The sequence below is a fragment of the Gigantopelta aegis genome, chromosome 13 (genome assembly GCF_016097555.1).
Source record: "Gigantopelta aegis isolate Gae_Host chromosome 13, Gae_host_genome, whole genome shotgun sequence".
NCBI classification, from domain to species: Eukaryota; Metazoa; Mollusca; class Gastropoda; order Neomphalida; family Peltospiridae; genus Gigantopelta; species Gigantopelta aegis.
Window position 1 is genome coordinate 21,444,505 of NC_054711.1, and position 11,452 is coordinate 21,455,956.

An 11,452-nucleotide genomic window follows, 5' to 3' on the forward strand; every position below is an offset into this window, starting at 1 on the left:
CTTCTAACTGCACTGCGAATGATCCACTGTTCGTATTTTACCTGCCTGATTTCGTACCGTATCATCCTTTATAGCTCACTGCCATATAAACCTGCGACGTAATATGAAGATCAGTAGGCGGAGCTTAAATCCATAATCAAGTCATACATCTATAAACGCGAGCGTTCTCGGCCAGCGTTGTTTTTCTTTTCTTTTCTTTATCTTTTTGTCTATGTATCTGTATTTTGATATGCAAACGTTTTCTAAAATGGCTGCCCAAAGCAACACAACTGCTTGAATTTGTATTATTATCAAATAGTCCTCTGACAGTACAAATAAAGTGTTGAAATGATTTGTACCTTTAAAAAAAACCCCAAAAAACCCAATCCATATAAAATTTAATGCACGACACAAAATTAGTTTAATTCTCAGCTTGTTTCCGTTAAACGATTAGCCCAGTATAGTCTAGGCACATTTTGGAGATTTGAGACTTGTTAAAGCATTTTTGGGTAGAATATGGTATACAGTCGTTTTTATATGACTAGGACTTATTGACTGCAAAAATGCTGTATACCAAGCTGAATTTCGTTTTTTTAACCCCCTAAAGCCCTAAAACAAGATGGCCGCCAATCTTTCTATATGATTTCATTACTTCTCAACTAATTGAGATATAACAATGATCTAAGACATTTTTCTGACATACTAAGCATCCAGCAATTCAATAAAAAGAAATTGAAGTATGTAGTATCAAGGTTTTGGTCATTTACAGGAAAGGTCAAGGTCAGTTTGCAAGGTGGTTTCTCAATACAACAAGACATTGTATTGTTTCTTTTTACAAACGTAATTTGGCCTTCACTGTAGTTTTTACATGTTATGTTTTGGATAATTGATGAAATTAGCACCAAAGTATAACATTAGATTAATAACTAACATTTGAAACATGTTATTGTTATATAAACATAAACTTCAAATATTGCATTCAAACTCACACTGATATAGACTTCTTACGTTGGGTCACACAGACATTAAATCTATTATTGGTCAACTACGTCATCGTTCATGCAGTCACCTGCACATTCACAAGCACCAGTGCATGACAGTTTTGCCTTTCTGCATTTATATTTCTGAGAGGAACACATTGGCGTGCAATTAGTTGCAAACAGGATGCTGGTACAGATGGTAGGGATACTAAAACTGGTTGGAGTTGGTCATCTTTCAGTTCCCATCCCATAGTTGTGGCAGGTGGAATATTTAGAAGTAATGTACTAGCCTGAAGCCAAATGATGGTTTGATAATGAGCTCTTTGTATGTGGTATCACTTGTTGGAGGGAGCATTTATGGATCCTGTGCATTTTTTAACGGTACATATCTGGCCTTGTTTGTAGTGGCTGCATTGGGAAATTTATAGATCTTACAAATTAATGACTCAGCATTATGCATTGTATGTTCTGTTAGAGGCTCTTTACCAAGCCCATCAAGCAGTTCTTTGTACTTGTAGAAACTATCAAGAGTTGTTTTCTTGGTGTGACCAGAGAGGTATGAAGTTGTATCACAGCCTGTTAGTGCATGTACAGGAAGAAGTTGAGCTGTTGGGAGGTCTAAACCATGTGTATCAATAACCTCTCTTACTTAAATGAATTTTTGTGTTTTGTGTGTCCCTCCCTTTAACCACAAATTGGTGCACTTCATTCTTGCATAATGTACAATGAGCAGCAGTAAAAAATCAGTGTCTATTTCAGAAACCACAATGGTGTCGGAACTTCATTTCACACAGTGAAGCACAATTCGAGTATCGGCCTCCTCATGGTAACCTTGTAACTGTGTGATGTTGCTGTCTGAAGTGTTGCTTCTGACATCTGTTCCATCTGTAAATCATCCAGTAACTACAATACTCTTGTCTGATCAGTTCATCTGATACAAATCTAGCCCTGATTCCTGACTTGATAGAATGATGTGTGTATCTATCAAAAAGGATATCAATTCGACTGTACTTTGTACAGATTGGTAGACTGCCTGTACAAAAATATCTGCAAAATCACCAAATGTTAATGCATTTTGCGGATTCCCTAAAGCAACAACCAATGCCTAGCTATCAATGATAAGTGTTGCACCATTAGGGATTTCTATGGTCGCTAGACAAGATATGTTCTTTGTTAGTTCTTCCATAAGCACTGATTTGTGTCCTGTGCGAAGACTATCATCAATCTATGCAAGTGACAGAGGTACTGGCAGAAGCCGTGCTTTAGTATGTTTTTCAAGTCAACATTTCGACCAGCTTCAGAAGCAATGAGTAGTCTTTGCAGGATAGACCTGTCTGCTTTCAATGTCTTCCCCTTGTCATTAGTCACCTTGGGAACATCATAAATGTTGGAAAATGCCAGTGACTTATTCTTTTGCAAAGGATCTCTGAACTGTTTTCCAAACTGTCCTTCACCAGTAAGAATCAGTCTGTCCCTCACACATTCTCCAACTTGCTTCTGCCTTACATTTCTAACATTGGTCTCTTGCATGAAGCAACGACTCTGTAATCACTTTTGTTGCCTGATCCTTCGTTGCAATGTTGCACAGTGTTGCATCATCATGTTTAACTTCTTGGAACACACAAAAAGTGTTTAGAACCTGTATAACTCTTTCTTCATCTTCACACTTTCTCTGTCTTTGGCTCTTGGTAGCTTCTTTGTGGACTAATGAATCATCGAGTGCAAGATCATAGAGCTGCCTAGTGACTGCTGCAATCTGTGCTCGTAGGTTAAATGATAAAGCCATTCTAATTAAAGCAGATACGGTCTTTGTTATTCCAACTATTCCACCTCCTCTCTTACCTCTTCCATTCAGCCATTCCTGAGACTGATCAGGATCCACATGGTTGAATCTGGAATTCCCCACCTTCACTACAAAGTTTCCCTCTCTGAACCGCTCAAGAACATCACTGGGCAATTGATTCATCTCAGCAAGGTATATAATACCCCATTTTGCATAATGTGTATGATCATATATGTTAAAATAGGGAAGCATACATTGGAATGCAAAGATGTGTAGCTCCCAAATGCCATCTTGTTGAGCACAGATAAACATCAACAGCACTTTCACCATCTGCAGATATTCCCACTATAGCATAAAGTTAGGATCTTCAGCATGTCTTTGACCACACCGAGATAGTGCATTACTAAGTCTTGGTATATACCAGAGTTATATCAACAAACATTCTGCTGGACCAATGTTAGAAATGTAAGGATTCTTTTAGAATTTCAAATGTGGAATTTGTTTTCATTGAACTACTGGGTACTTCAAATGTCAAAAACAGATCTGAGATGACTATAATATGTCAATTAGATGAGGATTAATGAAATATTATATAAAATATGGCGGCCATCTTGTTTTGGGGCTTTAGGGGGTTAAAAACACAACATTCAGTTTGGTATACAGCATTTTTGGAATCAGCAGGTCCAAATCATATAAAAACAATTGTATACCATATTCTACCCCAAAATGTCTTAACAACCATTTTCTAGAGCTCTTTTCCAGTTTGGTGCCTAGACTAAGTACTAACATAGTGAACATTTTAACAACGAAGCATTTAGAAATAGTTCTCGTTGCCGATGTATTTCCATTTATTTTTTAAAATGATATACACATTTTAATGTTTTCATTTTTGTTCTCCGCATGTCACTTTTCAATGACGTTAGCTAAAATCCGATTTTTCACGAGGCGCACAATCGTATATATATGAGGGGCAGTTCATAAATTAATTTACAAGTCACATAATGTCTTTAAAACCGAGGCTTGTCTGGTCTGATTTAATTGCAGAATACGTTTTACGTTTAGCTGAAAAACGTTACGTAATGTGGCAGCACTGTATTGTGCCTGCATAGTGCCGGTCGTTGGTCAAAGATGGCCACTCGATTGGAGCTGTGTCCAAAGCATATGTCCATGTATCAATTATATTTTTCAATGCTAGGAATATTCCTGCAGCGGACATTCGTTTTCAGATTGTCAAAGTATACTGGAAAGAAACGGTGACTCTTTACTGTGACAAAGTCGTGTGCAGTCTTCAGAAACGGATGAGTGACGGCTAAAGTTTGCGTGAGAAGCGGCAGAACCATGACTGTGATGACAGCAAACACGCGGAACAAGACGACACGTCTTGAAACAGCAATTGTGGAAAAACAGAAGAGTTACGGTAAATGAGTACAACAATATTCGAGTCCGTTACATGGAGCCCCAGTTGTCAGGTATCGAGGACGTGACGACAGCTGTTTTGCGGTGGTTGAACTTACATAACACTGAACTCTGTGTCAAAGGAATATAAAACAAAACCAGTCAAATGCTACAAGTGTGGTGGCAACTATATTGAACAATAAAGAGATAAGCATAGAATTACTCCACCTTTTAGTATGTGTGTGTATATATATATATATATATATATATATATATATATATATATATAGTATATATATCTATATATATACTATATCTCTAGGTATGTAATATGTATCATGTATATGTATATATATCTATAATATATATTATGTATCTCTATATATGTATATGTATATAGATATGTCATATAGATATGTATATATATATATATATTATATACGATTATAGATCTAGATTATCGTATATAGATCTAGATATATATATACTCTATATATTATAATATCTTATATATATATATCTCTATCTATAGCTAATATATATATAATCTAATATATATTCTCTATATATATATATCCTCTAGATATATATATAATATATATATCGCTCATATATATATCTAATCGCTATATATCTATAATATATCTAGATGATATATCTCTCTAATATATATATCTATATATAATATATATCTCTATATATAATATATCTATATATATATATATTAGCGCTGCAAACTATTTCACCTCACCATATTCGGTGCCAGCATGAATTACTTCGGCTTGTTACAGTAACTGTTGTTGAAGAATTCTTCCGCCGGTTAGTTGGCTACCTACATATAACATGCCGCGACCTTTTTGCGCTGTGTATGGCTAGTTTGACCATTGATGGTTATTACAAGATTTTAAACGACGAAGTGCATAATTTTTGTTATTCGCGAAAGTATCAAAGGTGTTGTTTGTTTGTTTTGTGTGTGGTTTTTTTTATTGTTGTTGTTTTCTTGGAAGGGGATTCGTTCTTCGCTAATAATTGGTCGAAGTGTTTTCAAAAACCCATATTGCCGGTGTAAACGGAATGCAAGTCCGTAGGAACAGTTGTCTGCCCGGACTTAATCTCCTAGGAATGCATGCACTAGGTCTAATATACCTAGGAATGCAAAATTTAAGTCCGGTGGTACACGTAAAAAGTAAATAATAAATGTAAACAAAACGAAAAGCCGTTTCCTTTCTGGTTTATTTAATTAACTTAGGATACTGCCGCCTCTCTTTATTTAAGTAATTTCTATTTATTCCAATATTTTCCATTTATATCATTTGCAAGAGTATGTACACACTGTGTTGACCTTATTACACGAGCAGAACCAAGAACCAACTAATAAATGTATAAACATTTAAAAGTAACTCGAAAAGATTTTCCATAATTCGAAGCATGTATTAATAAGTATAACTTGCCTATATGATATACCAACACAAGTATCTGTTAGACATTATATACTGGTATTTGATAATAATAATAATAATAATTCAACTATAAAAATGTGACATTTGTGTTATATAAATTATCTCGTTATTATATATTTTTAAGTGTGTACCTTTTTGTCAGTAATGCTGCAGGCGCGTGTGCATAGGGTGTGGGGTGAGGCAGCATGGTCTAAACACCCCTCTTCAAAACAAATTTCTACTTGCATAACTTACTGAACATGTGCCTGCTTTGTCAATTTTGATCATTTTCAAAAACTAATTTTGCCTAACATATGACATATCAGACTCTGGGCTCTATGGTATCTTAGTCCCAACCAACAATACCATCGATAACAAATTATGTTAAATGGTTTTCAATAAGGTTTATCAATTAATATAAATATCAAAGACTAAGAGTGGGTTTTAGCAGCTCAGTGGGCCACTACACCGAATAAGACAAAACAGTAACTTAAGAACAATTATCATACTGTAAATAATATGCACACACAATTTACAAAGGTATTTTTATACAGACTAACTACTCATGACACTTTTACACCTGTCAGTTTTGGTCACAATAGGCATTCATGCTCCCCTTTTGGGAGTAGGGGTGGAGTGGGAGCATGAATGCCTATTGTCTCTTATGTTTATGATGGTCAAAACTACCACGAGACAGTCAGTGATAATAAATTTCCAGTGTTTTGATTCTATTTTTAATTGTTCATCAATAAAAGGCAATTGTTCGTGCTTATTATTCCTGTTATTTTTATATTCCATTACCTGGTCTTTATATATATATATATATATATATATATATATATATATATATATATATATATATATATATATATATAATATCGATATTCAATCGGATGAATATATAAAACACTATTTTAAAATACTGGCTGATATCATTATGAACTAACAATTGTATTTTGAAGGCCATTTATCTACAACTTGGGCTACGCGTATCAAACACCTTCTTGAAAACGTTTTCATGTCATATGTCTGAATACTTCAGAATGTTAATAATAATAGTATTTGTCACAGATGTTACAATTCGTTTAAGAGATGCATTTATTCAAGAAATGTATGCTACTCTCTCAGTTTCTTCACAAAATGTTTATTCACAAGCACTTAACTAATAATCACTGCCTCCAACACTTTTTTTTTAACAAAAAAGCTTTCTTTTGCATTTAGAAGTTACATTTGTAAATGCTGATGTTCTGGTCATCAACTAAATATTGAAATTAGTTGTTACAGAAATATTGAACGTGAAATTAGGACCTCCAGTCTCTGTGACACTAATATTATTGAAGACAAATTTCGCTTTAGTTTGCAATATCCGTTCTACTCTGATCTGCGTGCTACATGTATTAAAACAGTATCAATGAAAACAACACCTTCTGCATTTAAACTGATTACACTTTTAAATCTTCAAAATGTAACTCAATTACGCAATCTTGGAAGACATTGTATCCAATCTACTAAACATAAAGACCTTGGTAATTAATTCTAAACTGTGTCCATCTTAAAATTCTTATTTCACTTTTCTGTTTACTCCTAACCTATTACTGTATCTTTTACTAATTAGTATAGACGCACTACCATGTTACATGCATATTTACAAGTTTGTCTGATGTCGCTGTTTTTTTCGTAATTATGTAAATGTATTATGTAAAATAAGGTTTATGTTAGGCAATTGCTTCGGCAAATAAATGAATTGAATTGGATTTTTCAGATAGTACACAACGGTACGCTACAATCGATTAATTTATTATTCATAGCATATTAATTTTCATCGGCTTAAATAAAAACGAATGTATGATTTGATTAAAAATAAATGTTTATATATATATTTTACATATGATATTTTTGTTTATACATTTTTGTTACATATTTGACTTAACGTTTGTTTCGATATTTCGTTAACTCGATATTTGTATGTGCTCCCCACGATATCGACACAACGGTGCTCATCTCTCTCTCTCTCTCTCTCTCTCTCTCTCTCTTCTCTCTCTCTCTCTCTCTCTCTCTCTCTCTCATCTCTGTGCTTGTGTGCGCATGTATGCATGTATGTATGTATGTATGAGTGTGTGCGTGCATGTATATATATATATATATATATATATATATATATATATATATATATATATATATATATATATATCAGAGATGGGGCGATTACTTGACAAAAGTAATCGATTACGATTACGATTACTTTAGAATGTCACGATTACGATTACGATTACGATTACAAGATAATTGAAAGTAATCGATTACGATTGCGAATACATTGTCTAGCAATCATGATTTCAATCGTGATTACATTTCCAAAAATCTACATATAATGAAATGATGTTACCACCATGAAGCTATGCACTTTGTTTTGCAACCATACCAATTTCATTCATTGAACGACATAATGGATAATTTTGGATTATTTATTAAATTATTTCAAACATTTATAAACGTATGTATACTGCAGGGAGGGAATCAGTTTCCAAAACCAGATTTAGTATTCTTAAATTTGGATTATTGACGAAAAGGTACCCATAACCATAGGTATAATTATTGTATCAATGCATAACATATACATTTTGTTATATTATTGAAATAAGCCATAATTAGTAATTGCAAACTGTCTGATCACTATTACTTTTTATTGTTTGTAGAACGTATACCATTTAATGCCATCCACAAATTAAAATAAATTGCTATTTTAAAAAAATCTATAAATGAAGAAATAAAGAACGAAAGAAAAGAACAAACAAGTAGATTAATAATTAATCTGCATACATATACATTTGCACAAATTGCTCATTGCATTTATTTATTCACATTCTAAAAATGACTATTATTAATCAATCGATTTGCAGTCATGCTTGCTTTGTGCCATATTATAAGGATCCAATTGTATCGGTGAAAATTACAAATATCTTGGTCTGGGTGTGTTTATTTTGGTATCATTAGAAGCGCCGCGTTTCGTAAAACATCTATTAAAATCAGCTATCGGGACTTTTTATCAGATGTATTGATATTTTAAGCTATTTTAAAGGAAAATAAACCAAGGTTTATCGTGATAGACTACTTTCAACTGGGTGTTTGCTTCATTAGTTACGTTATTTGTGGTTTTGTCTGCGACAGGGTGAGGATGACTGCCCATGGAATCAAGCTTGATACGACCGGCTGGCTGCCCGTCTGCAGTCGTAACTATTAACAACAGAAGAGAAAGTTTGTCACAGTACCACTGTGACAAAACGAGATATTGTCAAGCGTTTTTTTAGTTGAATGCAGACCAAAAGCTCATGCAAATCGCTAGACAACTTTGTAATGGCGTCCATCTCGATGTTGGTGTTGAAAACTTCGGATGAGTTAGAAACACGCTTACCTTCCCCGTGGCTATTTTCACAAGAACAGGAACACGAACAAGTTTTCATCTTTTTACACTTCTCGCTGAAATCGATTTCAGTAACTTCATCAAATTGTCTTTTCCTATTAGCTCGATTTGGTCAATGCTCCATAACAGCAACCACCTCGATTTGAGTTGGCGCCATTACACTGTCAACATAACCTTGCGAGGATTGAATTACGATGACTGAATCTAACACATCCATCATAAACTCAGCAATACTGTCCCAGAATAAGCACAGAAGAATCCAAACAAACTAACAAACTGCCTTTAAAAACCAAATAAACATAAAAAAAATAAAAAAATACTGCTAAATTATTAAAATCCAAACAAACAGAAAACAACACGTCTTTCTGTTCAGACGCATGCGCTTAGCCTCATATGTATGAAACTTACAAGTGAAATCACTAAAGGATGGAATCCATTTTTGATTTTGGTGGCCATTTTTAATTTGAAGTCGAAATTCAGCTGGTACCAAAGCATATTTTAATATACTAATAAGAACATTCCTTTGTATTTCGACAATTGTCTAATACAGGATACATTGTCTAATACACAGATTTTCAAGATAATAGGCAGTTTTGAAATTTCAGCATACAACTCTATAAAAGTGCGAATAAAAATGGTCCTCGATATTGTAATCAATGAAGACCAAACTGGATTAATGTCAAAACGATATATTGGCGACAGCATAAGGATTTTGTATATCCCAAAATAGTCCTGGTATGTTGCTAAGAGTGAATTTTTAAAAGGCGTTCGACTCTATTTCATACATAAGACTCTTTAAAAAAAAATGGTTTGGGGAACATATTAAACGTTGGATTCCACTTTTTACAAATATATTAAATCAAGTGTTATAGTTAATGGAAATACATTTTCATCTTTTGACATACACATGGAATGCAGACACGGGAAGCCATTTTCGCCCCATATATTCCGCCTTTGTGTAGAAATTCTGGCAGGACAAAAGTCATAAAATCAAATGAATTTCAGTACAAAATAAGGAATATCTCATTTCACAGTATGCAGATGATATAGATTTTAGACTTCACGGAAAAGACAATAAATATTTGGGAAATATTTGCGGAATTATCTCGACTAAAAATTAATTATCATAAACCCGAAGTCATATGGATTGGCTCATTTGAATACAGCGCAGTCAGATTTTACACAACCTTAATTTAAAATTGAATCCTTCCACTTTTAAAGCACTAGGGATTACCGTTGGTACTGATCTGGCTGAAATGACTAAACTTAAAAATAAAACAATTTATCTCTGTACAATAATCCCAAATTGGGAAACATTTCAGCATAAATCACTATTTTACAATTAACTCCCTACATTTTGCGGTATCAACCAGAGTTCATCAGGGAGGTGTGTGTGAGTGTGTGTGTGTGGGGGGGGGGGGGGGGGGGACTTAGCCCAGTGATAAAGCGATTGGCTCATGTGCGGTCGGCCTACGGCGATCCCCGTCGGTGGTCCCATTGGGCTATTTCTCGTCCCAGCCTGTGCACCACGACTGACATATCAAAGGCCGTGATATGCGCTATCCTGTCTGTGGGATGATGCATATAAAATAGTCCTTGCTACTTAGCCCATTTTAAACCACGATCCCATAAATGACATCAATTATATTTCTGGATGGATTATATTAGGTGATAGTATTTGCCTATATATTATTGTATAATTGGGTAAAAGGAGGTCATCGCTGATCTGGGAATGTTGTTTGGAGTTTGTCTCCCTTCTTTGGCAACTTCTAATGGCTAATGTAGCGGGTTTCCTCTCTAAGACTATGTCAGAAGAATGTCATTGCTTTAATGTTCTTCGATTATCTGAGCCCAATTTCACAAAACACCATAAGCCTAGTTTTGCAAATAAAGGTAAATCTACAATTAAACCACAGTTATTACTATTAACAGTCCAATAACTACAGTTAAAAGTAGAAAGTAAAAAAAAAGTAAAGTTTGTTTTATTTAACGACACCACTAGAGCACATTGATTTTTTATCTTATCATCGGCTATTGGACGTCAAACATATGGTCATTTTGAAACCCGCTGTTGCCACATAGGCTACTCTTTTACGACAGACAGCAAGGGATATTTTATTCGCGTATCCCACGGGCAGGATAGCACAAACCATGTCCTTTGTTGAACCAGTTATGGATCACTGGTCGGTGCAAGTGCTTCAGACCTTCCCATGGAGCCTTGCGGAACACTCACTCAGGGTTTGGAGTCGGTATCTGGATTTAAAATTCCATGCCTCGACTGGGATCCGAACCCAGTACCTACTAGCCTGTAGACCGATGGCCTAACCACGACGCCACTGAGGCCGGTAGTTAAAAGTAGATGCCAGGCACATGCGATGATATGACGGATATAAATGTTAGACACAGATGTAAACCTACGATGTTTCGTGAAATTTGATTCTCTAGTAAATACTTT